Raw genomic sequence first — 24,309 nt, 5'->3', positions numbered from 1 at the left:
CTGGTTTCTATATATCTTTGACTTCTTTTTCTTTTTTCAAAAAATGAAGAGGGTGAGGGCAGGGTCTGTTCATTTTTTGCTCACCATGGCAACCCCAGAACTTAGCAGAGAAACACTTTTAAAGGTACTCCCTATGAACCTGTATTTAAATGGATAAATGAATAAATTATTGCCACTATATCATTTGATGTTTACTGACTGAGCAGACGAACTCACATCTCGAATGTGGAGGAAGGCGGGTGGTTTCACAAAGCAGGTGGCATTTAGTGTTGGCATTGTCGATGGGTAGAACTTCACCTTGCAGAAGTGAGTTACTACCTGTGGTAGAACTGCATGTTGAGAACAATGACATTGCCCAGTGTATGGTATAGGATCAAAGAGAACGGTTTCTGGAACCCGCGTTCAAGTCCATGCTCTGATATTCAATATCTGGGAACCTTAGTGCCTATGCTCCCACTCTGTGTCTCAATTTCCTCTTCAGTAAAATGAGGACAACAAGAACATTGACCATGTGAGGAAGACAGCAATGACGTGGTGTTTACCACCGTGCCTGGAACACAATTAGCTCTACATAAATGTCTGTTATTGGTAGGAGCATTATCGATGGGCCCTGAATGCCATCAACAGACTGAACACTCTAGAGCCTTGTGACTCATCAACGGGGTCTTTCTTCATAGATTATCTGAGGAGTCTCCATGAGTTTCTTTGACACGAGTCCTTGGGAACAGATGAAAACGAGAGTGTTTGGGAGTTCTTTCTGAAGAGAAGAGTGAATGACTAAACAAAGAGGGATGAGGAGGGAAAAAGAACATACCGAATGCCAGGATTCAGAAGGGATTGTTGAAAGATATTAATGAGCAGGGAGATCTGGAGAAACCATGTCAGAGCTTTTCAAGAGAGACAGAGCCATACCTGGGGACCGCCAGAAAGAGAGATGATAAAGGAGGAATGAATGACAGCTCCCCGCAGGCCTGGACCGAGTGCAACCGAGAATAAGCAACGAGGCCAGAAGAAAGCTGTGTGTCTTGTTAAGTTCCCGTGCTAGGCTTTAAATCAGTGGTAGCTTCCTGGCAGGGTGAGACGGGCTCCAACCATCAGAGGTTACCCAGAAGCCACCAGAGAAAAATGGAGGAAGAAAGCCTTGAAGAATGAGCATGGTCCCCAATGGGATGCAGTTACCATAGAGACCACTCTCAATGGGAGCCAGGAAGGGCAGTGCCTGTCCTCAGAGCAGTTAACAAGCTATTAAACCAAACATGAGGATGCCAGCAGGTGAGTGGGATGAAGCTGCTACATCACAGCTGTCTGTTTGCTAAGATCAAACAGAGGAGGAAACAGCCATCAATCAGCCAGGCCACTGCAGCCATCGAGTCAAGTTCAGGGGAGCATGACAAGATTTCTAACCTGTGATTCAAAGCCCAGGGATGACATCCCAGAGGTAGGTGCTCAGAAGAGTGATGCTCACATTTTCTCTCGACTGGCTTGAGGACTCAAACAAGATTAAAACAAAACAAAAGTGCACCGGTAACAGACACAGGGGCCATAACTAACAATATGAGAAATACTAGTTGAGAAAACTGCAGGAAGGCAGTAAATAATAATAAAAAAAAAAGTCTTCACAACATATTGCCCAAGATTCAGTCAAATCTAAAGGTACAGCAGGGCTTTGTAACAAGCAGAAGGATCCAAGCTTCCAGAAACATCCACTGCTTAGTCAAGGATGTTAAAACAGGATTTGAAAACAGATCTTTCTCAGGGCAAGTGCTTAGGTTTGCTGGACTGCTTCTTTGGAGAAGCATCCCCTGGAGGTGAGCACATGTGTTCCTATCTTATCTCCATTCTAAGCACAAGAAATAATGCACCCAGATAAGCCATTCATTATGTGGTGAGATGTGACTCTTGCAGTGCAAGTGCCTTTGCCCTGCTCTGCTTTCTACGCATTCATTCATTCAACAAAAATTAAGTTCTTATCAGGAGTCCTAGAAATCTTCCTGGGTTATCACTCAGGACTTCCATACACCCTGTACCTCCCACTCTAGGCAGGGCTATTTGTTGATGGGTCTCTCTAGCTCATTTGATTTCAGGTTCCTTGAGAGCAGATTGTATCTTGCTCGTAGTCTAGCACAGTTTCTAGAACTGAGCACATAGTTGCTGCTCAATAAATATTTATTAACGGATAAATAAAAGAATAAAAGAATGAATTCATTTGAAATTTCACCCAGGTTGCTGTATTCTGAAGGGAATTCTCCAAGCCATCCCGTGGGCCTGGAATGAAATATTCTCATGTGCATTACTTAATAAAAAGAGCTCTGGGTCAACTGAAAAATTTAAAGTCAATATGAAATTGATCCTCATCAGCACTTTCTCCTCTAAACATATAGACAAAAGGACATTTCTGAAACATATGTATTAGTGTTGCATTTTCTGCTCCACAGGCTCAGCGATCGTTGTCACCTCTAAGTCCAGCTCTCATTAATTTATGGGACATCCAGCATAATCAGCAACAGGCTCCTTGGCAGCATAAATCAGTGAGCAGCCTAGAATTCAGGGGAGTTCTAAGCTGCAAACTGAGCAGTTTCCTTCCATGCTGTTTGTGAAGTCACTAAGCACTATTGAAATGAAGCCGAAGGCCTTCGGGATGAATGTTCAGGCATCCTCTTCAATGGTGTAGGGAAAGAGGGTGTGGACGACCAAGGACACAGCTGGACAGCACCTCCTCAGTGACTCCCATGCACCTTCATTTAGCTTAGCAGATGCAAGAATAAAATGCCCAGAAGGAGGAGAAGGGAGGCAATGGGGAGTACACAAATTCTTGCTAGAGGAACATGATGCAAAGAGAAACCCTGAACTACCAGGTATGACAATCTGATGCCCAGTGTCTGGCATCTGACATCCGTGTGTTCATCCACTGAGTTGATTGTGATGCTCTGTTGAGACAGGCTTCACATAGGGAGAGGAAAATGATTCAGAACTCTGCCTAAGCAGAAGGGAAGGGAAGCATGGCTTCTTGGGCTGCCTTTTCTTTTCTCTGATTCTGCAGTACTGGGTGGTGTCACAGCCCAGGGGCCTCTCACCTAGAAACACCTAGAAACATCTTCAAATGTCTAGCCTTAGACTAGGGTGCTTCGCCTTCTCCTAGTTGACACACAGGCTGGACATCCAGCGGGGCTTCAGGGCCTGGGTGCCAAACTGAACTTGCAAAGGAAAGGAGATGGGGCAGGGAGGGGTTCCCCAGGAGGGATGTCTCTAAATTGCAGGTGAGTGTCACAGTGACACAGACTCCTCCAGGCTAATGCTCCAGGTGGTCTAGTGATGGTTCTAGGAGGGTAGGGATGAGGATGAGGAATGAAGACTGAAGAGGATCACAAAACTCTGAGGCAGAGGATTTATCCCAAAGTGTACCCTATTGAGCACTGTGGGAGGCACCTGAGTACATATGTTATGTTTGCATCTGGAATGTCACGCAAAGACTCAGGTGTTGAAGGCTTGGTCCCCAATGCAGCAATGTTCAGATGTGGGCTTTGGGGGAGGGACTGCATCATGGGAGGACTGATCTCGTCATTAATTAATTGATTAATTAATCCACTGATGAATTCGTAGCTGAATGAACTGTCAGGAGCTGGGGCTCAGTTGGAGGAGGTAGGTCACTGGGGGCATGCCTTGAAAGGGTATTTATTGTCCCTATCGTGTCTCTCTCTCTTTCTCTCTCTCTCTCTCTCTCTCTCTCTCTCTCTCTCTCTCTCTCTCTGCTTCAATGCCACCTTGAGGTGAGTAGCTTTCTCCAGCAGGCACTGACAAAATGTCCTGCTTCTCCTCAGACTCAAAGCAATGAAGCCAAGTGACCACAAATTCACACTTGTGAAACTGAACCAAATAATTTTTTCTTCCTTTAAGTTGATCTTATCAGGAATTTTGTCAAGGTGACAGCATTTGTATATGTATATATACATATACATATACATTTATATGTATACATATACATGACAAACTTTGTTTCTTTCAAATACGTATATACGTATATACATATTAAAAAACATATATATGCATATATGCACACACTTACACATACACATATATACATGTATACCTATGCATACACACACATATATGTACATACCACATAGATATATACAGATATGTATATATGCATGTGTGCCAAATATTTGAAAATATGATCACATTTAACATCACAGCAATACTATAAAGATTGTACCATTTCCATTTTCACCAACTCATTTTACAAATGAGTTCAGAGTAGTAAAGTTATATACCCAAAGCTACCACACAGCTAATAGAAGAACCAAAACTTGAACCCTTTATTATAGTCTTGAATTTTTAAGACAGTTTAGTGTTCATATTTTGAAAGCCAATTAATGTTGGGATTTTTGCTCTCTAGTTCAGTTGAGAAAGGTGTTGTGGGTCCCCTTAGGTTGCATAAATCTTGACTTTTATAATACCTTCTGCTCCCCTCTGGATTTGACAATTGTAATGACTAGCACACTCCTGTGGCTGTTCCCCTGAAATACTTGGGGCAATTCTCTTTCACCTGAATCAGGCAGGGTTCAAAGCTGTTTTTATTTCTACTTCATTTTTTAAAAAATATTTTTTATATTTACTGAAGCTATGCAAACTAATCAGCATACCAGATTTAGAAAAATAAAAGCCCTCTGTCTTCTGCTAGGTAGAAAAAATCATTTACATCTTCATGCATCCTCTGTAGTCATTTTTAGGTTTCAGTGACTATACACCTGAACATATGTTTACAACAAACCCAGAATAATGTTGTGTATAAAATTCTGAAGCCTACCTTCCTATCCATATGTCATTAAAAACATTAAAAATTCTTTGGCAATATGTTTTACTTAATGACTACATTACTTAAATGTGAAAAACTTTCATGAAAACTTTTTCTCATTTTTGAAAGTTTAGGTTGCTTGCTCTTTTTCAAAATTGCAAGAAAGTTTAATGTGAAAATATATGTGTTCACAAATCTTTCTTATTTCTGTTTTTAGGACAGAATACCAGGAGAGGAATCATGAGGTCAAAAGTTATGACATCATTTAAGACTCTTCCAGATAATTTGTACTGATTAAATGTTCACCAGTAGAGAAATATTCTACACTGGAAGATCCTATTTCTTGGAAGAACCACTCAAAGTGGTAGTCAAAGGAAATCTTCCAGATGATTTTGCATCTGTTTGAATAGGAGCTGAGTGTAAGTGAACACATTAAGAAAAATGACATGTATGTCATTTTTATTCTGGGCACACAGTTAATCTACATTTTCAAGTCTCCTGCAATGAAGTGTGGTCATGTGACTGAATTAAGGCCAGTGGAGTATGGGTGGAAGAAATATGTGCCATTTGTAAAAATAGCCCTTAAAAATCTCCCAAGTGTGATTTTCCTCACTCTTTTCCCCTTCTTCAGAGACTTTAGAGACCACATGTAGAAGGCAGTGGTAACATAAATAATGATTGCATTAAATATACTAATAGGTGTCTATTGTGTTAAATCTTAGGATATGTTAGCCAAAAACCTTTCCCAGCCCAAGTAATGTAGTGTGTGTCTGATTTACCTAAGGGTTTCCAAGCCAGAAAACCTCAGTTTGTCCTTTGTAAATACAGCAATTAATCTGCTATTGATTTGATTGCCTTTTCACAGAGACATACAGTGCTCTGTGTCTAGTACTAGTCTGGTGTTCAGCATATAGAAGAGTTTACATGAGTGTGAGCTTATGTGTGTTTACGTATGACTGGGACCCTATAAGACCCTCATGAGTCCACTTGGCCAGCATGTAAGCAAGATCTACTCTGCCATCTGAAGAATGCCACATACTGGTCTCTTCCCCCTCCTACCAGTAAGAACATCAACCCTAGAACTACTTAGGGCAGGTGCACACGGCTTGCCCACGAGAAAAACCCAGCACAGTTGTTTCTCTTTTCATGCTGATGCTAACTTCAATTTGTAGAATATAAACTGGGGAAACATTTCACCCAAAACGGGCCTATTGTCTTCAAAGCAGCCTAGGAGAAAAAAGCTATCCCTCCTATGCCTTTCATCTTTTTATCTCCTGATATATTTGGTAAACACAGGCAGACAGGCTCATAAACAAGTGAATTGGAAGCTACAAATCTTCCCCACCTCCAGACCTTTACTTTGGTTGCTTGCTGTGTGATAGAGGGGGACAAAAGACACCACCTGTCTGGCAGGGGGGTTATTGTATGCAAATCTATGGCCACAGTCTAAGAATGCAATTATGCAACGAGTTGTATTGAAACAGCAAACTAGAGCTTCCATAAAGAGCTTCCTCCCGAGGACTACCATGTTGCCATTTTCCATAGTCATTCCTTTCTCCCATTTTAACATCACTTGTTTAATTTTTTCCCTCTGTTACAATTCTTTTTCTCTTTTCAGGACATCACTGAGAGCCACCTCCCCAGTGAAACCTTCCCTGGTTTTATTCTATCCATCCCCATCTGAATGAAGGGACCTTTACTCTCTAATCACAGGAGGTTGTATGAGCCTCCATCAGCTACTTTCAGTGTATAGACTTCAGTGGTCAAATCTCAAAAATAAGAGTCATGGGTTTCTGAAGTCTTTTTAAGCTTCAAAATTTTATATGTCAACTGCACCTCAATAAAGCAGAAAGAAATTATTATACATGGGTTATTATAAATAACTCTTCTAGGCATTCTAAATGAAAAGTGTTTGCAAAATTCTTCAAAGCAGTATTTTCAATTGAAATCCAGTACCCAAACAACTGTTAGTGTACTCTTTTGAAAGTGTACACTGCAAAACAGTAAAATTTCCAAATAAAACAACTATTTTAGTTTTTGAATTCTTAGAAATGATAACCAAATGGTTTAAAACTATTAATGGAAAGACTGTGGCTTTGGGATCCGAAGAACAGAGTTTGAACTTCAATGCAGCTATTTCTAGCAGAATGACTTGGACACAACTTATGTCTTCAGGTCTCGGTTTCGGTTTCCCCATATATAAAATGGTAGTCATGCTAAGATTCCTTCACAAGGGGGTTAGAAATCACGAGTTACAGTGAATCAATTACAGTAATAAAAAGCCCTGAGTGAATCTGTCCCTACTGTAAGGAATATTAGCACGACTACTGCATTAAACATTTTAAAACACACATTTCAGAACCATGTCCAACTATCTATACTGTCTCCCCATCTATAAAATAATGATCTTTCAATAACACTCCCAGAACCTTCATAGCAACTTTGACAGACCTTCTCCAGCTACCTGCCTGGTGCTAAGCATTTGCCACATACAGAGAGTGGAAGAATGAGGAAGGCTTAGGGTCACGTCTTAGATTTGCAAATGGATATTTATATGATTTTGAGCAAATTGCTTCATTTGTGAATCTTAGTTGCCTTGTATATAAATCAGCCATGATAGTGACTACTCCAAAAGGACTGTTTTGAAAATTAAAATGTGACAACCCATTTGAGGCACTCATACCTAATACCTGACATGAAGAAAACACTCAACTAAACTCAGTCTCTTTCTCCTACTTCCCCTTCCCTTTGGACACCAAGACTCTAGAATTCCACAATGTTGAACATTCATGTAAATAGCTGTGTGGGAGAGGAAGGGTGGCTCCTATTAGGGTGATGTCAGGGTAAGATTCAACCAGAATCTCTGTTCCAGTATCACAACTGGGCCCCTGCATGAGCCTTTTGCCCACTGTGCTCATCACCACAATATTTCACAGTAAGCACTTAATTTTTTTTTTATAGAAAGAAAGATTATTTTGAATGATGCATGTGATAAATATGCTAGCTTTAAACCTTTTAGAAATATTAAAGGTTTTACTGCTCCATGTTTGACAGACTTGATTAATCCCTTCCACACAGAAGTGTTCAGGAGGATAGCTGTGGTAGGGTTTTAAAGCTCCTAGAGTGTTCTTTGATAAAGGTAAAGAAAAGGTAAAGTGCTTTTTAAAACGAGCAAGAGATTCCTGCACCACACAGAATAGACAAAGAACTCAAAATACCCAGAATGCTGCACAGTGTGGTAGAGTTGGGAGTCGGGGCTGGGTAAGGGTGCAGAGGAACAGTGCTTTAAACCCTCTTTCCTTTGCAGGAGTTTTCAAATGAAAGGCACGCATCCAGCTTGACCACAGGACATGAGTCTAAGAGTTTTCTTCTCTGCTGGATTCCAAATGGATGATGTGGGAGGGGGCTGGGCAGACCAAGGCAGTGCAAACTTCAGAGAGGAATGAAATGGAATGTACCTTTGCCCTTCTCATAGTCCTGGACTATTCAACTGCCTCCTGCCTGTTCCTTCATTCTCCAATGCTATTTCTTGCACAGACCTCCCCGATCCCCAACTAAATTCTGAGCTTCTATAAAGAACAAGAAATGTGTTTGGGCTATTTTTCCTTATCAGCATCTAGTCTATCTTTTGTGTATAATAAATTTCTAGCAGATATTTATTAAACAGAGAGCTGCGTTTAACAAATCCTTGATACAACTGTCCAATGACACAAGTAATCAAAAGAAAAAAAAAAAAGCTCTATCTGAGAATGATGGCTTAAAAATCACTAATAGATTCTTCCTCTGTGCTTGGGCGACAAAAGAACGTATCTTAGAGACTAAACCATCGAGACTTCCAAATAAAACCTCATGCAACAAACACCTAGCCAGTTTTACCATTATCCTAACAGGGTTTCCAGCCTCGTGGTCTGGGGAAGGAGATTTGTCAATAGGGGTAGGTACTACGATGAAAACATATTTGGAAAACTGTGCAGGACAAAGGAAGGTATACCAAACCCAGCATTTTTCTTCCTAGGGGATGTTGGAAAACACTTTGAGAATGAGCACCAGACACTTTAGCTAACTGTTCAAGGACAATGCAAAAGGAGACTGGGGAAGGATACACAGGATATCATGCATACCGTTTTGATCTGTGAACTTCCATTGTGATTCCAAATGGAACACCCACTCCGCTAATCACCCTCCCCCACAAAACCTCAAAGTGTCAGCCCACTCTGCTCTGAGGTTTTCTCTGACACTCAGGTCAATCTGTAACCCTGGCCCCAACTCTATTTTTTATGAGAACATTTTTCCAACACGAAACACCAACATATTTGCCACAAGATATTATGGGGGCAAAGGTGTAATTCAATTACGTGACTTAATCAATTCAAATGGCTAATGTACAAGAATCTCAGGATGTCATCCAGCTTTCAACTGAGGGAGAATAATTGTTCCATAATTTCTTAATTCTCCCATAAGACAGTTTAAATTAAAGGATGTCAATTTGCAAAGCCAGACTGCATTGTATTCTTAAATTGGGCCTGAAATAGCCACGAGATGAAGGGTAATAAGGCAGAGAGCACAGCCCAAAGTGCCTGGTGCTGTGCAAAATTGTTTAATACGGTCAGACCCTTTAATCTTCATATCTATTGATGCAGAAAGCAGCATATTTCTGTCACTTATGATAAGAAACATTACTTTTTAAATTCCTTGGTGAGGTCTGCAGATCTTAGGCAGCCAAGATAGCAGGACTCTCTATTTCTGTTTCTGTGAACATTTCTTTTTTCCCTTAAATTGGTTTTATTCTAATCCATTTAGTCTCCAATCTAAGTCAGAGACAAGTAACCCTGAATGGAACCACACAGGAGGAGAACAAAGGCGTATGCCTTTCAGTTCTCAGATTCTGCTGGCTACCACCTCATTGAATAAGACAGTGATTAAACAAATAATGAACCTTGGAATATTAACTATGGAGCCAGCAGTTAGTTCTAGAAAGAACAGAATTGGAATGGCTTTTAAGAGAAACAAAATCACGCTCCAAAGTGAAGAGTAAGTAGCAGGGGGAGGGGACGATCGAAATGATTTTCAGTGAAGAGTCAATATTTTACTCACAAGGGTCCTAAAAAATGCTTCCGTCAACGTGTCCAAGTTCCGTGGGGGTGATGCTGGGGAGAAGGGGGCCCCCGTGGTCTGGATCGAAGAAATTGGATGATGTTTCCCCAAGATTGCCAGGGCCACAAGTCAGGAATCCTCATCGAGAGAAGCCAAGGAAATAACTGTAAGGGAAAAATGTATGTATCAATTTTGAAAGGAAAGCAAGGAGGAGGAAGGAGGATAGGCACAGGCTGGTGATAACAAAGGAGATGAAGGACACGGTTCAGGCTGCCCCATGCCAGCTAAGCCCAAGTGGTGCATGTGGGGTGTGGGGCAGACACTTAGGAATCGTGCTGGGCTGAATGAAAGGAAGTTTGTCAGGGTCTCTGTGCGCAGGGCTGTCCTAGACTAAGAGGAGGACACAAACATGCACGAAACACTATTTAGTCTTCATTTTTAAATCTTGGCCTAGGATATATACCCACAAGCCAAAATTTAAAAGGTACAGTTGATATCATTTTCATTTGTATGAATTGTACTGCAGGATAAATATCTTGAAGTGGAGATACTGGGTAAAAAAAAAAAAAAAACTATATTTAAAGTATTTTTTTGATAGATATTAAATTGCCATCCTCAAAGGGTCAACAATTTTATACTTCTTTCAGCAATGTGTGAAAAGACTTTTTCCCACCCTCACCAACAGGGCTTATCCAAATTATTTATTTAAAGAGACATGAAATAGAAGTCATAATAGTGACAAATATCAATGCTAACATTTAACGCAGGATCATAGCATTTTAAGTAGTATTTAGTCTTTATACGTATTAGGCCATTTATTGCTGGCAGCAACCCACGACTGTAGGTACTACTAACACTGTGATTAAATGGATAAAGAAACCTACACAGAGAACTTAGGAAATGTGTTTGTGACCACAGCTATAAAGGGCACATCAATATCCCAACCCAAAACACCTAGTGATCCTTCTTCAAAACCCAAACTCTTAATGGTTTCCTCCTCTTCCAGGCGATGGTATATTAGTGATGGCACATGTTATAACAGGTAGACACAACTAGCAAAGCTGATGGTGGGGGGTTATGAAAAAAAAAATCAAACAGACGACCAGTTCTTCCCACCTTAATTAAAGGAGACACAGGCTATTAACTGCAGAAATGTTGGACTGTAGTGATTGATAAGAAGAATCCTAAGAAGAACACATTGACATGTTTGTTTTTTTCTATCCCTTTACCTGGACAAAATTATTCTATAAATATTGATGATGTGTTAGAAAGATGAAAATGTTAAAAATGAAAGTATGATAGTATGGGCAAAAGAACATGGCTGTTTAACATAGACCTGAATTCAAGTCCAAGTTCAAGTTCTACTTTTTTTTTATTGGTTGTTCAAAACATTACAAAGCTCTTGACATATCATATTTCATACATTTGATTCAAGTGGGTTATGAACTCCCATTTTACCCCGTATACAGATTGCAGAATCACATCAGTTACACATCCACGTTTTTACATATTGCCATACCAGTGACTGTTGTATTCTGCTATCTTGCCTATCCTCTACTATCCCCCCTCCCCTCCCCTCCCATCTTCTATCTCTACCCCATCTACTGTAATTCATTTCTCTCCTTTGATTTTTTTTTCCCTTTCCCCTCAAGTTCTACTTTTGAGTTTAGGAAATTTGTCCAACTTCTCTGAAGCTCATTATTTTTAAATGGAAACAAAAATGAGTCAATAACCCCAGAAAAAAATGTCTAACAACCAAATAATACAAAATGTAAACAGTGCCAATCACTCAACAAACATCATTAGCTGTAAACAACTTCTGCCTGTGTTTGATTTGTTACCTGTCTACCTGCTTCTCTTTACAGAGATCCTCTATTTCAATCAAATGAGTCTACTGACTTTTTTAAAACATGATTTTTCCCAGTCTGCTTGCATTTCTGCATCCTATTTCTTGCTGAAACAATCCCCAGGTTGCCAAATACTTTCTATACCAAATCTCATCCAGGTCCATATGAAATGCCACCAACTGTACACAAGGAAACTTAGTGATTACCTTTCAAAGTCAACTACCCCACCTCTGCAATCTTAAATACTATTACTAAGTACTTAGGAGCAATATGAAGACATTAATCTTCATTCCAGTAATCAATGCAGGCTTTACTATATACAAGCCCTGTTATAAGCACCCTATTATTCATATTTCATTGAATCCTCCCCACAAGTCATCTATGAAGTTTTTATCTCCCCTAGACAGAGTATTATGGTTTGGATGTGGTGTTCCCCAAAAGCTCACATGTGAGACAAAGCAAGAAGGTTCACAGAAATGACTGGGTTACGAGAGCCTTCATCCAATCTGTGAATTAATCACCTGATAGGATTGAGTGGTAGCTAAAGGTAGCTGGGGTTGGTGGAGGAGGTGGGAATTGGGGGCGTGGCTTTGGGGTATATATTTATCTCTGGCAAGTGGAGATCTCTCTCTCTCTCTCTGCTTCCCGACAATCATGTGAGCTGGTTCCCTCCACCACGATGTTCTGCCTCATCTTGAGCCCAAGGAATGGAGCCTGTCTTCTAAGGATTAAGATCTCTGAAACTGAGAGCCCTTAATTAAACCTTTCCTCCTCTGCTCTTGTTCTGGTTGGGTCTTTTCAGTCACAGCAGTGAAAAAGCTGACTAAAACACAGAGTAAAGCATGACGGTCACTGTTTGCATGCCTCATCAGCTGGACTGAAGTCTCAAAGGCCAGGAACCTAACATTGATACTTGTTGACTTTGGAGTCAAAGAACCTGAGTTTCAGTTTGATTCTGAACCTGCCAACTCTGTGATATTTGGAAAGTTACCAAATCTCTCCAGACATCAATTTTACTTATAAAATGAGATACTGATAATACCCACTTCAAAGTATCATTGCAAGGTTTGAGTTTGCAGATGTAAGAATTTGAAACAGTGCTGGGTAAATGATAGGCTTGGTGAATGTCAGCTTATATTATCATTTAAAAAGTATATACACAGACCTATGATTTTCCAGCTTTATGATGATATAAAAGTGACACACATTTCATAGAAACTGTGCTTTGAGTTTTGAATTTTGACCTTTTCCCAATATGTGCTTGATGTCCTCTCTCAAAGCTGGGCAATGACAGCAAACTGCAGCTCCCAGTCAGCCATGTGATCTTGAGGGGAAGCAACCCGTTCTCTATAGGGCACTGTGTGGCGAAGCTGTGATGCTCAATAATGCAGGTGGATTAAAGGCGTTTTCAACATACAGTATTTTCAACTTAGGATGGGTTTATTGGGAGGGGACCCACCATGAGTTGAAGACCATTTGTACAAGGTTTTCAACAAATGGCTTTCATTACAACTTTAAACGTGCTCTTTCCTCTCCCTGCCTTGCCTTCTCTCACTCTCGTCCATCATTCTACCGCTCACTTAAAGAACTCAAGACCTAGGTCCAAGATCCAGTGCTAGCATCTCCTGCTCTGCAGAATCTTTCTGGACAGTTCTCCTTCTGGGAAGAGCTCCCTCCACTGCCCCCCCCTCACCTCGTACCTTTCATACCCAGTTCTCCTACATCACTTGTCTCATTGTGCCTGGGCTGCTGCTCCTGTTTGCAAATTCTGCTCAGAGCTGTAAGATCCTGAAGATGGACACCGCGTTTTAGTCATTCATCCCTACTACTCAGCACAGTACTGATGCAAGTGGGATGTCACCAAGTGCCTATAAACTGAATAAATTGATGAACTAAAAATAGATAGACCTGAGTGATAAGAGAGGAAAAGTCACCACATCTTAACTTACTACGAGATAATTCACTGAAAAGTCATTCAACCTGACAATCAAAGCATAGAAGAGAAATTATACGAAAAGTGAATGTTTTATAAAAATAGATGAGAGCTCTGTAAGGGACCCGTTGTATTCCTATCAGCCACAGTCACTCAGCACACTGCCAAGTTATTAAAGCTTTAGTGATAACATTACAAAATGCTGGCTTCACCAGCAATTCTTAAACTCAAGACATTAACAGACTGTTTGGCGGCTCAGATATAAGCAGAGCATTATGGAGGGAAAATAATAATTAACTCATAAGGAGAGGGGCAAGTAAACATTCTATTAAATGGGAAAAATCCCAGATGAATATAATCTCCCTCTATTACATTATAAGCATTAAAATTAATGGTGTTGGTTTTTCTGTGGTTTGGATAGTCATTGTATTTAACAAGCTGAAGTTAACTTCACAGGGAAAAAAATAAATTAAATGTGCCGGTGTCTCAGGAAACTTCATTTTCTGAGTGAATAGCCAAGTTGATGCACATCACCAGCATGTCTGACAATCAGTTTTCCATACTGGTGTGTTCTAAATGGGAAAGGAAACCAACTCTTCATTTAAATTATATTGCAAATGACTTCTTGCCTGCTGAATGCCATTCAGCGGCAGTAGGTGGCTTTCACCGTAGGGCCCAAACCACCACACTGGATGATTAATGCTAATTTCAAATATTTTCTTTGAGGAGGGGGATGGGCCCACTCTCTTGGTTGCATATGTGGCTGAGGAAATTTTATGGTGAGTGACTGACTCAAAGGCCAACAGCATATTTGCCATCAGATAAAAATGCACATTCACAAACATACCAAGACAAGTCAATTATTCCCCGATTCGCTATTCCCCGGGTCCCTTTGTGTAAAGAAATCTATTTATACTCCCCATCAGATGGATACACAGAATCATAGTAAACAAGCCCCCGATTCCACTATCCTATATTATATTTCCCAGGGCAGCTTCCATTGTGGAAGTCATTAGTTTTGGTCTTTTTGTTCCCGATTTATCAAAACAGACATTTTGCTAGTGGTTTTACTCCCAGATACCAAACAGTTCAGAGACACAACTTTTGACCAACTGAAAAAGGAAACAAAATGTGCTTTATAATCTTTTGGTGAGGGTGACTGGGAATTTGTACTTCTCTCTTTTGATGGTGTGGTATAAATATAAAACCCGTGCTCAAAATCTTATTATTCTTTTTAGCTTCCCCAGTTTAAAGTTCAAAGAAAGGAACACACCCTTGATTTTTTTTACCTCCAATACAAAGTGTTCAGATAATGCGAAAATAAGAAAATTATTTTTGCCCACTAATATCTGACCAAAAATACCAATTTACCTGAGCTATCACATTGCACTTGCCAAATCAGCAGATTCTTTGTTAAGGAAACAATAGTCCACGTGGCAAGGGTTGTGGACAGATTCTCCCACACCACACCATACCACCGTACAGGCAGCCTTCCTCCCGTGGAGCATGCTCACTGTACCCTGTTGGCATTGATGGTGAGTGTTGTGGACAGTAGGCATACCTGAACTCAGACCATCTGGCACCAGATACTAGCTCTAGCACCTGTAAATGTGTTATCCTGGATGTGTTCCCTACCTTCTATAAGTGAGTTTTCCACTATGCAGGGTTGTGGGGATTTAGGGTAAACTAACCAGCAACATGGTGCCTGTCACAGATATGCTGTCACTGAGAGCTGTTGTTGCAACATCCTCAGAATGAAACCCACTTCTGTAGTTACCACTGCTTTTCTGCCATGATGATCAGTGAGTAGTACTTGAGATACTGGTTAGGAGCATATCTAATGAGCTAATTTTTATATGCATAAATAGCCATTGTGCCACATGACCACATTTTTTTGTTGTGTTTTTAAATCAGTGTATTTCAATAGCTGGAAGCTAATGTCCATGTGGGTCTTTGACCTTTAAAATTACTGAATGTGCTGTTCAAGTGACAGGATCCTTTCTGTACCTGACACTGATTTGCAAAATTACATGTCCAGAAGGCTAAAACATAATTTTGTGAACAAGACAACAGTGTAACAAGCCTGGGATGATGTCATGAAACCTGACTACAGCAAAGTCTTGGTGGTTTTCAAGGGACCACACTTATGTCATGAGAGGCATCCAGAGCAGCTCAGGACCTTTAGGCAGGGTTGCCATGGGTGGGTTTTTATGAGAATGGCCCAAAGCCCAGAGAGCACCCTGAGGCACTTAGCATAATGAGTGGAGAGCACCAGATCCCAAACTGACCACAAATTAAAGTCAACTTGGGGAACTTTACAAATTGCTGAACTTCAGGCTCCACCTTTGACCTAGTAAATCAGAGTATGTGGGTATAGCCTGTCTATGGAACATTTTTTATATGTTACCAGGTAGCATGATATGAAGGGGAAAAAAAATCACTGGAGTAGAGACATGTTCTGATTTGCTGATTGTCTTTAAAAGTGGTGCTTTTTCTTGTGAGAAGGTCAAAATGTAGAAGAAACAATAGGGGAAATGACACAGGAAAGAAGATTTGGAGGATGGTAATGATGGGCTGTAGCACAGGGGCAAGCAGTAATTAGAATGGAGAGGAGGATGAGTGGAGGATCTTGGAAGGTGTGAGCCAGGCTAGAATTGGGGAAATGGAGTCTAAGAAGGTCTGAATACTGGGGAGGTGATGTTGGACAGCAGCCATGAAGGTCCACACCATCTCTCCAGTCTTTGAGGTGTAACATCAATCCTAGGGGGTGAGTTGGTAGATAATAGTAGGGTGTGGACAAACTGAGGAAGGAGAGTCATTTCTGCTGCCAGGTCTATGACCCCCAACTTCTCACTTTTAACCACCCCATCCCCACTCCTACCTCCCTATCTTTCCATGCTCTGCTCCTTCTACCTAACAAGCTCCTTTTCCCCTTTAACATGCAAATAGCATATTATCTCCTGAGTAAAGTCTTTCCTGATTTTCTCTGGCACAACTAACTGCCCCTTTATTCAGTCAATGAACATTTCTCTGAGAACACTTGGTGCATTCCCTATGGTCACAATTTATAACAATAATCTGTCATTTACCCATACACCCATGTGCTTGCATGCTCAATCCTGGGTGCTTACAATGCTCAGCACATAGTAGGAATTCAGTAACTTAAAAAAACAAAAAAAGATAGCCTACACCACGAAAATAGACATTTATTCCTCTATATTTGCCTAGCAGATTATTGTTATTGATAGCTGGACAGTTGTCCCACCCAGGCCAACCTATGTGGTTCTGGAGGAAGTGTCAATCACTAGGACTTCTCTACTCACTGGCTTTAAGGGTTGGCATGTGGCCCAGGAAGCATCACTGGAAGTCCTTCCATAAGGACTGATATATGGATACTGAGGAAGAGGGCCTCTGTTCCTTTTGGATCGAGACCTACAAGGATTTTACCTGAAACTGCCAAAATTATCTTGTTTGCTGGGAACAGAGAATTTCTGTTAACAGGCTTGAGTAGGGTTAAATGTTTACACATTTACAAACAGACAGGTACAATCAATAGATGAAGAAAGAGACCGGTCCTGATGATACACTGGGATATAACCTTGCCTGATAAACAACCATCACTCTGAGACTTCCTATGATTTTATTGGCACATGCCAATAAAATCATAATTTTGCTTACATTAGAGTTAGATTCCTACCACTTTCAATGAAAGTTCTTTGGACCTACTCAATCATATCACAATAATGATTTTGATAGCAAAGTCCCAGTTGTAAAAAAAAAAAAATTACACTTGATTCTTCTATTTAAGAAGTCAGTGATGTAGAGAGTAAGTTGATTTAAAACCAATAGTTTTAAAACTATTCAACAGGCTCCAAGATATCTGTGGCATTGTCTCAGGGACCAAATTAAGGACAAATTAAAAGGCAAGTGCCTGGGGCTTGGGCCTATCTTTTCTTCATGAATCAAGGTAACTCTCTTTATTCTGTTTTATATATTGAAATTCTATGTATAATTCTATTTTTACAGAAGGTTCCCATTGCTAAAAATAAAAAGGTAAACCGTCACATTAAAATATATCCTCAAAATAGAATACTATTTTAAATAAAAATTTCCTGCACATCAATGATCATCTGAAAACTTCACCTCCATAGGAATGACTCATTTCGTAAGGGATCTAGGGAACAGAGGTTTTGCTATAATAATTAAATAGACTGCTAGAGACATTAGACAAAAATAGAAGAATGCTTCCATTTTTCTAGGGTTCTGAAAGGACACTTTGTCCCCAAGCCCTTGTGTGGCAAGAAACAATACCAAATGCTTTTGGGTATACTATGAGGAATTCCCAGGTAAATGACAGTAAAAGGCTCTTCTCCCAGCTGACTTTGGAAAGCCAACTCAGAGAGAAACCCTTGAAATGGATCTGAAGAGCAGTTTTTTAAAGTCAGATAAGTTCCAATCCCGAGTTGCACCACACTCTCTGCCTTCTTCCTTTCCCGTGTTTAGTCCCGCTGGACAGGTCAACTTCTCATAACCCCCAAGACTGCTTTCCCTTTCTACTTTACTACCTCTGTGTCTCATCTCTCCATAGGTTGTAGGAACCACCTGCCTCCCTCTGCACTCTTGTCTGCCTCTCTCTGACCTTGTTCACCATGTTGGACATTTTCCAGTACAATGTGGCTTCCCCACTTCAAACCTGCTAGTGCAGGACTTTCTGTGTCTGTACACACCCTTCCACCACTTCCCATCTCAAAAGCCACAGTTCCACAACACAGACCTGAGGAGGATTCTGTCCCATGGCTCAGTGGTGTTTTGCTGGCATTTTCCAAGTTCAGGTACTTGCAAACACAGTTCAGAACTGCTACTCTACACCAGTGCTTCTCGATTGTTTTATATTTGCATAGAAGAATTACCTGGGGATCTTGTTAAAATACAGATTCTGATTCAGTAAACCTGGGCTGGGGTTGGGGGAGCACGAGATTTTGCATTTCTAAGGAGCCCTCAGGTGATGCTGATGCTGCTGGTCCCAGGACCACACTTTGAATAGCCAAGTTCTAAACTATGATGTGATGTCAACTATGGTGGAAAACTTTCCTGAATCACTTCCTCTCAATCACCCACCGTGATGAATTTACCACATCTGATTACCTGTGTGTGCAGTCAGATGATGATAAGAGCAATTGATGTATGCAGGATGACTCAGGCACTGTTCTGAGTGCTTTTCAATTATTAAATGACTTAATCAGCACAACAACCCTAATATACTAGTATATTACCATTTTCTTTTTTTAAAAAATTATTTATGTATTTATTTATTTTTTAATTTTTTATTGTTGGTTGTTCAAAACATTACATAGTTCTTGATATATCATATTTCACACTTTGATTCAAGTGGGTTATGAACTCCCATTTTTACCCCATATACAGATTGCAGAATCACATCAGTTACACATCCATTGATTTACATATTGCCATACTAGTGTCTGTTGTATATTACCATTTTCATTTTAAGCTAGGAAGTGGAGCACAGGGAGATTAAGTGACTTATCCAGGATCACTGCGGGCGAGTAATGGAGGATGACTTAAACTTGGGCCAATTGTCTCTGAAGTCTCCATTGTTTACCTTGACTCTATGTTACTCTCCACGATTCTAAACTGGACCCTCCTGTGCTTCTGCAGCTATTGTTGGCCTCTACCTGAGGAGTACTGAGTACAATACCTTGCAGTAGATGCTTGCTGTTCTCTCCTCACTCATCAGTGAGTCCCCTGAGCCTAGGACCCTGCCTGGTGTGAGTCTGAATCCCAGTTCCAGGTGCATCGATGTTAATTACACATTGCAGAAGCATTCCTAGGAACTTAGCAACTTCCAGCCTTCTCTGACAACAATTATTTTATCTCAGCGGTTCTTGAACGCTAGCTAGTTTGAGGGTCCTGTGAGGACTTGTTAAGTACTGGTGGCTGCCCCACCCCCAAAGCTGCCTCTGCAGGTCCAGTGTGGCCCCTGAGCCTAAGCATTTCCCAGGAGAGGGTGATGCTGCTGATTTGAGGACTGCTGCTTTGTCAATCCTCATGGCCTCTTAGTTCTCTCTCAAAAGATATGAAGACACTCTCAAGAATATTATATTCCAGGGATAGACATGAAAAACTCTAGGACTAATGGGAAATTTTACCTCTTCTGTTCAAGGGCCTGAAATAAACAAAAAGATCATAGTTGTTGACGGACCACTCATTCTAACTAGTTTACTTTCTACGGTGGGTCAGAGGGGGATGAAGGAATCAGGTAAATTAACAAATGGCATTTGGAGCAGAGCCAATATTAAGTGGGGAATTCAGTTCCAGAAATTTTAGAGGCAACTAAGTGAACCTTTGATTCAGGTAAATTTTCACTCAGATTCTCTGTGCTGCACTCAGGACACAATAAAGGGCCAGCCATCCCTGGTCCCTGCCTTCAGACCAAGTTCAGCAGGAAAGACAATCAGAAGAAATAAAAGGATGACAGTGGATCTAAACAGAATAAAGGTCGTAGTTTTGGTTATGTGCCCTTTGGGGGCAGGGTGATTGGGGCAGGCATCTCTGATGGAATTGATATCTTAAAGTGAGCCCACAGATGGGAAATGCCAACTTCATGAATGAGGGACTCACAGAGATAAAACAGTCTGGTCTTTGAAGAGACATGGTATGTTTCAGGAGAGGAGAGGAGCCCAGGGTGCCCAATGCCTAGGGTTGAGGCAGCTACCTTGTAGTCCACAGGGAAGAATCTGAATTGGATTCTGAGTGCAATAGGAGGAAACTAGAAAGACTGAAACTCAAGTGTCATCTGATTAGCATTTGAAAAAGATCACTCTGGCTGACCTGCGGAGAAAGGTTTCTAAGCGCTCAGCAAACTTTACAGCCTGTTCTAATAATCAACTTATATATCGCACTGTTCAAAGAGAACAAGCTTCAACAGGGGCTAATTGTCCCAGGTTGCTCCAGGTCACTGTGCAAGCCCATGGAAGGCTTGTTTCACCCTTCCCAAGAAGGGAGGATTAAAAAAGCACGGTGGCCTTGTAAAAGCTGAAAAAGGGTTGTTAGCAAAGTGCCTTTTTTCTCTTCTTTTTGAGTTGTCATTGAAGTTCAAGTGTGTGGATGACTATCAGTAGCAATTGCCCACACTTGCACGGTGCCCATGTGCTGAACCCTGTTGTCCTAGAAGTGAAGTGTAGGTGACAGACCCATAAGGCCGGCACTGTAACTGCACTGCTCAGTATGGGAGATGAGGAGGATCGAGATGGGTAGATGCTTTGCCCATGGTCCACACAGTGTGGGAATTGAACTTGTCAAAATCAGGCAGACTGACTACAGAATGTGACCTTAACCCCCAGACTGTTGCCTCTCAAAAATCTGCAAAATTAAAGACAAGCAGCTCTTCACTGACAAGGAAACCCCTGTGTTTTAAATTCTGGCTGTATTCCTACCATAATTCTTTTTTTTTTTTAATTTTTTATTGTTGGTTGTTCAAAACATTACATAGTTCTTGATATATCATATTTCACACTTTGATTCAAGTGGGTTATGAACTCCCATTTTTACCCCATATGCAGATTGCAGAATCACATCAGTTGTATGGAGCCATCTGGTTCTAATGAAGAGCTAACACTCAACACTGAGCTTCACTGCCCACCACTGTGGAGATTCCAAATCAAACAAAGAACCCGTGTTCTGAGATGAGAGCCTCTTGTCCACAGTGTGTGCAGAAGCAAACATGCACACAGCTGTTTTGAGAAACTGCATGATTCCACAAAAAATTTTATATAACTTCATAGCCTGTGGCAGAGTTGCCAGAATTCAAAAGAGTTCCCCAAACTTTTATTTGTCTAACACAATTGAGAAAAATTTCAGAAGAAAAACATGCGAGAAGCTATGCCAGATACTGACTCCAAACCCTAGTGCCTGAGACAACCAGCCCCTGACTCACAGGACAGTGCCTGACACATGATTTGTAGATAAAAACAAACAAACAAACAAAAAACTAGCTGAGTGGGATGGACATGTACCTTGAAGTCCCTGCTGTAAAATGACTAGCTGTGGGACCTGGATATTCTGCTTAATCCTTTTAGTCCTTGGTTTCTCCATTGGAAAACCAAGGGTATTTTTTTCTAATCTGCATCACAGAAGGTCCTAGACCAATGCCTAGCTGAGGTGTGTGCTCATGAAGCGGTACTACTACTTTACTACTGTTATTTCATGTTGGTAGATTTCAAACAAATAGTAAACCCATATAAGTTAGAAAACAAAAGGTTTTAACATAAAAAGCATGATTTCAGTTAGCACTTTAATAAATATCTCATAGGAAATGTGGGTTTTGCTAGTTAATAGAAAATATTGGACCAAAATGACTTGATAAGGAAATCTGATAGAACCAGTATAATGGTCTCTGGACCAAACTCCAGCTTCATTAGTTATTAGCTGTTCCATCCCGGGCCAGTTACCTAACATCTCTGAGCATCGGTTCTCTTATCAGTGACTCTCCCACCTGTAAGATGGCGGGTTGTTAATAGTAACCTTCCTCATGGAAATTGTTTAATTATATGAGACAGTACACATAAATCACTTTAGAAATGCTTAACTCAGGGTTAGCTCCTGTGATTATTTTTTGTTATCATTTTACCGTTTATTATCATTATTTTCTTGTGTTCGTTTTGTGTGAACTTAACGTAAAAATCAGAAAAGTAGCACAAACATGAAACATTGGGCTCGTGGTTTGGGTCTTCATGTGACAGATAATAAAATGTACTCCAAAGAAAGGAGAGACGGGTGACACTCTCATTATATTATAGCAGTGGGACAATTCAAAGGTGCTGTCTGGCAATCCTAATCACCACAGGCTGGCTGTTTAATGACTGATAAACACAACAAGAAAGAGGAACCATGATTTGATTCCTAAAAGTTCCGGAAAATGAAAGAGAAGGTCTGGTGTGCAAAAGAGTATCCTTGCCTCCCTCAGGCAATTAGCGTAATCAGGGCGGATGGAGAACAGGGCTGGCATATCTGGCAACTGCTTTTTCTGTTCTATCAAAGGATAATATATATTTTCACCTTCATAAAGGTTAGGTAATTATAAATGTATTCTCCTTACTCATAATATTTTAAGCAAGTAATTGTTGCCCATGGGAGAATGTTTAATTATTTCTGACGAACAATTGTGGCACAGAAACAAGAGAACAAGACAGGCAGACTGTGCAAACCATGGCCCGATTCTTAATTGTGTGGGAATCTTGTCTTCTCATTGTGGGGGACAAAAACCTTATATTGATTTTCCTCTCAATTGATTTTGCAAAATTTTCAGTTTAGCCACACGGAGTCTCCAATTATCACAGCCCCTGGGTTCCCTGGGCTGGAGGCTGCTCTGTACCCTCGTGATGGAAACCTCACACATTTAGGATTGTGCTGGCAGCTGATGCCCTTTCCTGGACCACTCAGCTTCAAAACTGTATCCCTGTCCTCCCCAGCCATTAGTGCTACAGGGGACACGGAAATGGCTCAGGAATGCTGCTTTGGGACCGCACAGAAACGATGGAGGAGCTGTCCTGGCTCCCTGTAAGTAGGATGGCAGGGACATCAGAGATGGGGTTTGGACATGGTGAGGAGGACAGCGCAGCAGTTTCATATTATGGGTGGAGAAACTGAGACCAAGAGTGGGAAGTGGCTTGTCACAGTGCACAGGCTACACAGCAAAAGCAGATTTTATTCTCAGATTGTCTGCCTCCGAATCCAGTTTCCTAGGCAGGGAAAAGAAGCATATTGAACTGAAAAGAGCACAGCAATCAGTCCCCAGGGAATTGATGTGACAATTGGAAAACTGGTTCTGCAGGAAGGAATGGATTCCAGTGCAACTGGAAGAAATAAGGGTCTGAAGAGGCAACTGGTAAACCCAGAGAGACATGTCCCTGCAGCTGGGACCTACTGCCCCTCTGCTTGGGGTGGCACTTGGTGGATAAGAGCAAGCAACTCTGCAATTTCTCTCCCACAAACCTGATTTCCCATCTGTATCTGACAATGCACTGCAGTAGTTGTCACTATCCCATTACATATTTGAAAAACTGACACTCAGAAAATTAAGGCACTTTCCCAAGACTGAGGCTTTGTGAGACTTTGACCTCTACTACTCCCAAAGGCTGGGATATTTTCATCTATTTTGTTGGGATTCAATGAGTTAACACACATCAAGTGTCTAGGACATAAAACCAGCTGATCTATGATTGTCCTGGCAAGAATCTACATTGTGTGTGTGTGTGTGTGTGTGTGTGTGTGTACTAATTCAGGAAACAACTTCCATCTCCTTCCACTAATTCCTTGCCCCTTAGTGGCAGGGTGAAGTTGGGAGGGGTGAGGGTAGGACTCAAGTTGCTCTAGACACTGGGGATAAGAAGGCAACTTTTGAAAAACCTAAGCAACATTTACTTTGTGGTTTTATTCATCCATGTCATCAATAAGTGTGTTCCTTTACATGTGGAAAATTTAACTTCTTTTTAAAAAACACATTTCCCTGCTTATGGGAGATATTAAAATACATCAGCAGTTTCTTGAAAATGTGTGAATTTTATTCCTTTCTTTCTTTTGTGAAATCTTGAATAGAGAGCACATGATAAAAAAAAAATCCT

At 40.8% G+C, this 24,309-nt stretch overlaps 1 protein-coding gene across 5 annotated transcripts in view; it reads right to left on the bottom strand.

Annotated features, from left to right (window-relative positions):
• Positions 1-24,309, bottom strand: part of Dab1 (DAB adaptor protein 1) — a 1,139,889-nt gene that overhangs the window by 812,930 nt on the left and 302,650 nt on the right. For all 5 annotated transcript variants that reach the window (XM_048815305.1, XM_048815307.1, XM_048815306.1 and 2 more), the window contains exon 2: positions 9,890-10,053. The gene's annotated coding sequence lies outside the window, so the exon portion shown is untranslated. The remainder of the gene's footprint in view (positions 1-9,889; positions 10,054-24,309) is intronic.

This window comes from Marmota marmota, unplaced genomic scaffold, assembly GCF_001458135.2.
Source record: "Marmota marmota marmota unplaced genomic scaffold, marMar, whole genome shotgun sequence".
Classification (NCBI taxonomy): domain Eukaryota; kingdom Metazoa; phylum Chordata; class Mammalia; order Rodentia; family Sciuridae; genus Marmota; species Marmota marmota.
Note: the sequence above shows the minus strand (reverse complement) of the source record. Positions and strands in the feature narration are given on the sequence as shown.